We start from the raw sequence: 6,704 nt of genomic DNA, 5'->3' as shown, positions 1-6,704 counted from the left end.
TATTATGTATATGAATATATATTCAGTACACACAAATATGTATATACAAATGCCCATAGCTATACCTATAAATACACATGCATGTACACCCATCAAAAACCCACTGCAAGCCTTCCCAAATCTATATAGCATACATATCTGCCTATTTAACCACTCAAATCAACTCTATCTGTGGAAAGAGACAATGGAGAAGCTCAAGATCATCAGTCAAAACAAAGCCAGGGGCTGATGGTGGAACAGACCATCAGTTGCTCATATGCAAGTTCACGTTGAAGCAGAAGAAAATTAGAGTAAGTCATGAGAGCCAAGACACTACCTTAAGTATATCCCACCTGAACTTAAAGACCATTTCAAGGATAGATTTGATGCATTGAACATTAATGACCGAAGACCAGACAAGTTGTGAAATGACATCAAGGACAACTACATGAAGAAAGCAAAAGGTCTTCAAAAAGACAGGAAATAAAGAAAAGGCCAAAATGGATGTCAGAGGAGACTCTGAAACTTGCTTTTAAATGTCGAGTAGCTAAAGCAAAAGGAAGAAATGATAAAGTAAAATTTGCTGAACAGAAGTTTTCAAAGAGTGGCTCAAGAAGAGAAAGTAAAGTATTATAATGAAATATGCAAAAGACCAGGAGTTAGAAAACCAAAAGGGAAGAAAGAACGTCCTTGGCATTTCTGAAGCTGAAAGAACTGAAGAAAATATTGAAGCCTAGAGCTGCAATATTGAAGGATTCTAAGCGGAAAATATTGAACAATGCAGGAAGCAACAAAAGAAGATGGAAGGAATACACAGACCCATTGTACCAAAAAGAATTGGTAGACGTTCAACCGTTTCATTTCTGGAGGTAGCATATGATCCAGAACTGATAGCACTGAAGGAAGAAATCCAAGCTGCACTGAAAGCATTGGTGAAAAACAAATCTCCAGGAACTGACAGAATACCAATTGAGATGTTGAAAACAAATGGATGCGGTGCAGAGGTGTTCACTAGTTTATGCCAAGAAATTTGGAAGATGGCTACCTGGCTAACCAACTGGAAGAGATTCATATTTATGCCCATTCCAAAGAAAGGTGATTGAACAAAATGCAGAAATTATTGAACAATATTATTAATATCACATGCAAGTAAAATTTTGCTGAAGTTCATTCAAAAGCAATTGCACCAGCACATGGACAGGGAACTGCCAGAAATTCAAGCCAGATTCAGAAGAGGACGTGGAATGAGAAATATCTTGCTGATGTCAGATGGGTCTTGGCTGAAAGCAGAGAATACCAGAAAGATGTTTGCCGGTGTTTTATTGACTATGCAAAGGCATTCAACTGTGTGGATCATAACAAATTATGGATAACATTGTGAAGAAAGGGAATTCTGGAACACTTAGTTGTGCTCAGGTGGGACCTGTACACAGACCAAGAGGCAGTCATTCGAACAGAACAAGGGGATATTGCATGGGTTAAAGTCAGGAAAGTTGTGCATCAGGGTTGTGTACTTTCACCATACTTATTCAATCTGTACAACGAGCAAATATTCCCAGAAGCCGGACTATATGAAGAACTCGGCATCAAGACTGGAGAAAGACTCATTAACGACCTGTGATATGCAGATGACACACCCTTGCTTGCCAAAAGCAAAAAGAACTTGAAGCACTTACTGATGAAGATCAGAGACCACAGCCTGCAGTATGGGTTGCTCTTCAACCTAAAGAAAAAATTTTCTCAACTGGACCAATAAGCAACATCATGATAAATGGAGAAAAATTTGAAGCTGTCAAGGATTTCATTTTACTTGAATTCACAATCAACACCCACGGAAGCAGCAGTCAAGAAATCAAAGGACATATTGCATTAGGCAAACTGGCTGCAAAAAAACCTCTTTAAAGCGTTAAAAAGCAAAGATGTCACTTTGAGGACTAAGGTGCACCTGACTCAAGCCCTGGTATTTTCAATCGTCTCTTCTGCATATGAAAGCTGGACAATGAATAAGGAAGAAGAATTGATGCCTTTGAATTATGGTGTTGGTGAAGAATATTGAATATACCATGGACTTCCAGAAGCATGAACAAATCTGTCTTGGAAGAAGTACAGCCAGAATGCTCCTTAGAAGCAAGGATGGTGAGACTTCATCTCACGTACTTTGGACATGTTATCGGGAGGGACCAGTCTCTGGAGAAGGACATTGTACTTGACAAAGTAGAAGGTTAGCGAAAAACAGGAAGACTGTCAACGAGATGGATTGACACAGTGACTGCAACAATGGTCTCAAACATAACAATGATTATGAGAATGGCGCTGGCCCAGGCAGTGTTTCATTCTGTTGTACTTAGGGTTGCAATGAGTTGGAACCCACTCCACAGCCCCTAACAACAAAAACAAGACTTCCTATTCATGAGCATGGTATGTTTTTCGGTTTATGTGGGTCTCTTTTGGTTTCTTGCAGTAGTATTTTGTAGTTTTCTTTGTTAAGTCTTTTACATCCCTTGTTACATTTATTCCAAGGTGCATTTTATCCTTTGGGGGATAAATGCTATTGTTTTCTTGATTTCCTTTTTGGAGTTCTTGTTAGTGTAGAGGAATCCAACTGATTTTTGTATGTTGACCTTGTACCCTGCCACTTTGCTGAACGCTTGTATTAGTTTCTAGATTTTTTTCTTTTTGCCATGTGTTGTCTGGTTTTAAAATTTTAAGCTAAATTTCAAAATATTAGTTGATCTACTATTGCCTTTAATATATTCTGCATTTAGGAGAAGGGCCAAATGATGTATGTTTCATGGATTTAATTTTCCCTAAAACTCCAAACCAAGTCAGCATCTTAGGGGAAGGAGGTGAGTGTGAAGAGTGAGGCCACAATATGCTGGAGCTGCAGGTGGAAGATGGTTCAAGGAGGTTTTGCCTCTGTCCACCTACTGCTGTGAAGCCAGATCAGATGGTTTAAACACTTTTCCAAATCCTGGCTTTCTGGTTACTTAAACCCAGAGATAAAGGATGCAAAACCGCTGTCTAACCTCAGTTTTGGTTACAGCCGTGGGTATGTGCTCACTGACACATTCTGGCACGCAAATAATTTTCACTGGCCCTAACTGGAGCAAAATTGAGTTTTGCTGAAAGGGATGAGTTTGTAAATCTATTTTTAGTAAAGTCTGCTTTGGTTTAATATGCTTATGTAACCTCACCAAAGGACTGATTTCCTCAGTGAGTAAGAATGCATGCAGAAGCCACAACCGATGACTGCCCTGACAGGGAACACAACAGAGAACCCCTGAGGGAGCAGGAGAACCGTGGGATGCAGACCCCAAATTCTCATAAAAAGACCAGACTTAATGGTCTGACTGAGACTAGAAGAACCCCAGTGGTCATGGCCCCTAGACCTTCTGTTCCCCCAGGACAGGAACTATCCCTGAAGCCAACTCATCAGACAAGGATTGGACTGGACAATGGGTTGGAGAGGGATGCTGGTGAGGAGTGAGCTACTTGGTTCAGGTGGACACTTGGGACTATGTTGGCATCTCCTGTCTGGAGGGGAGATGGGAATGTAGAGGGGCTTAGAAGCTGGCAAAATGGTCACGAAAAGAGAGAGTAGAAGGAGGGAGCGGGCTGTTTCATGGCGGGGGGGAGAGTAATTGGGAGTATGTAGTAAGTTGTATTTAAGTTTTTATGTGAGAGACTGACTTGATTTGTTAACTTTCACTAAAAGCACAATACAAATTATTTTAAAAAATTCACTTTAATGATGACAAAGGCACTGATGTTGAAAATGACTGTTGTGAGTTTGAATAAAATTGATAAAAAAAAAAAAAAAAGAATGTGTGCAGAAAACCCAAGTGCCTGTTTAAAAGAGACTGTGTCTAGGCTGCTCAATTAATAATTAATAAGAGGAATCAAGGATCAAAGATGATTTCAACTGACAAGGCCAGGCTCTTCTAATTAGTGAAAACTGCCCAGTTACTGTGCGAGGAGACAGTTCCTACCCTAAATGTTTAACTGACTTCTTGCTGAGCTGGTTTCGGAGGATTAAGCGCCGGGTAATTTCATCTTTCCCAGGTGTGAGACACTTGTGTGTGCAGTAATATGATTCTGTGTTGTCAGGGAAAACAGTGTGTCTTTGTCAGCACTATTGGACAGATCGAACCCCTGAAGCGTGACCTCACTTCCAGGCAATCGCTCACCCAGACCTAAGCCCCGTGGGGTTACCACTTACCCTTCTGTTGAGAGACGTGGGAGTTTGGCTAGTGATACAGGGAGACGCTGGTCAGCAGAGTGAAGATAATGTGTGCCAATGGCCATGCTGGACTTCAGATAGCATTTCTTTTCGGAATCCTTTGGATTCAGCTTCTAAATGCTCAGCAATACTATCCCTATTTTCAAGAAGGGTAAAAAGCAAAAATCATTAAGTTTGCTTTGGCTGGTGGTTAGGTCATTTATTTTTCTGATTCTTTGAGTAATGTCTTCAATAATAATTTCCCACTGAGTGTTTAATTAAGTAGCCTGGGTGGTGCAGTTATTAAGCACTCAGCTGCTAACTAAAAAGCCTGTACTTCAAACCCACTGGCAGCTCTGTGGGAGAAAAGACATAGTGATCTGCTCTAGTAAAGATTACAGCCTTGGAAACCCTATGGGGTAGTTCTGCCCTGTCCTATAGGGTTGCTATGAGTTGGAATCAAGTTGAGGGCACACAACTGAGTATTTGCATTCTTGATATGCAGTATGTAATATTATGTAATATTGTATAACAAATACTAGCATGTTGTTGTTGTTAGTTGCTGTCAAGTCAATTCCAATTCATGGCGACCCCGTGTGTGCAGAGTAGAACTGTGCTCCATAGGGTTATCAAGGCTGTGGCCTTTCAAAAGCAGGTCATCAGAACCCATCTTCCTATGTCCCTCTGGGTGAGTTCAAACCACCAACCTTTTGGCTAGTAGTAGAGCACTTAACCGTTTGTGCCACCTAGGGACTTCAAAGTACTAAAAAAAAAAAGCTACTATTTATTAGTAGTAATAATAAACTCCACAGAGTTTTTGATGGCTAATTTTTCAGAAGTAGATCTCCAGGCCTTTCCTCCACGGCAACTCTGGGTGGGTTTGAACTGCCAACGTTTTGGTTTCTAGTCAAGCACTCAACCATTTGTGTCACCCAGGGACTCCATTAATAACAATAAAATCAAACCAAACTCATTGCCACTGAGTCAATTCTGACTCATAATGACTCTATAGGACAGAGTAGAACTGCCTCATAGGGTTTCCAAGGAGCATCTGGTGGATTCGAACTGCTGACCTTTTGGTTAGCAGCTGAATGCTTAACCACTGTGCCACCAGGGCTCTATTAATAATAATAGCTACCTTTTATGGTGTTCTAATGAAGAACCATGTACTAGTCTATGTGCTTACAGGTATTATTGTATTTGATTGCCACAGCACTCTAATTACCATGTCCATTTTACAGATTTGAAAAGCAAAATGTGCAAGAGAAATTGAGTAACCTGACAAGAGCTGTCAGTTGTAGAAGTTGTAGAAGTCAGATTAGAACCCAGAAATCTGACTCTAGACCTTCAGTGCATAGCCTCAAAATCATTCTGCCTACATTTACTATATACCAGACACATGACAGTTGTGATGTGGTGTGAGGTGATGATTGTTACATCCGTTTTACGGATGGGCAAGTAAAGTCTCAGAGAGTTGAAGTAAGTTACTCCAGGTTACACAGGTGGTAAACAGTTCATTTTAGATCAGATCCAAACCTGGGCTCTTAACTCACAAACCAGCTGGCCAATAAAGGAGAATCCCATTCCTATCTTGGTCCATGTGGAGCCCAGTGCACAGGACAGACAGGTAGGAATGGCCCTTCCTGCCATTGGTTTCAGCTGTCTATACAGTGAGGCATCAGAAATGAGAGATGGTTGTATTCTGAGCTGGGATTATAGAAAGTTGTTACTCCAAATCTTGTGATTTAGAATAGCAAGGAGCAAAGAAAGAGTTTCAAGGGGATGAAACCTTAAATGTCATTAAGTCAAGCCCCATAATTTCACAGATGAGGAACTATTGCTTCAGAGGCAAAAAGTAATTTATCCAAAGCCATGGAGAAAACGTTAGTGGTCTTCCTGGGGTTAGAGCCAAAATTTCCTGATACCTGTGTATTGTAAAAAGTCTGTTTTGGTGTGATTCTCCATTTTCTGGCTGAAGGTCAGTGATGTTCTTCAAAATCATCACTTTAAAGATCTTGGATCATCTGAAGGTTCTATACATATTAGCTTGAACTAGATAACATTGCCACTTTTATGGGTCAAAAAGGTTGAATGTAATTGATTTCTTATGGTTCTACCTGGTAGTGTTTCATTAGGAAGTGGCAACTAGCATAAGCATAGTCGGCCTTAAATTTAGTAAATTAGAAAATCATGTTTTCCATGTTGGATTACTTCTTTACCATCATGTTGTTTTTCTTAGTTGGAGTCAAGTCAATTTCAACCTATGGTGACCCCATGCATTACAGAATAGAATTGCTCCATAGGGTTTTCTTGGCTATAATTTTAATGAAATCAGATTTTCAGGCATTTTCTTCCTTAGTACCACTGGGTGATTTTCAATCATTAATGTTTAGGTTATTAGACAAACACAAGCAATTTGTACCAACTAGGAACATTTTCTTTATCCATAAATATATCCATACCCACCCTTAAAACATACGTGAATACTTTCTACTCTTCCCATTCC

Source organism: Loxodonta africana, chromosome 7, assembly GCF_030014295.1.
Source record: "Loxodonta africana isolate mLoxAfr1 chromosome 7, mLoxAfr1.hap2, whole genome shotgun sequence".
Classification (NCBI taxonomy): Eukaryota; Metazoa; Chordata; class Mammalia; order Proboscidea; family Elephantidae; genus Loxodonta; species Loxodonta africana.
Note: the sequence above shows the minus strand (reverse complement) of the source record.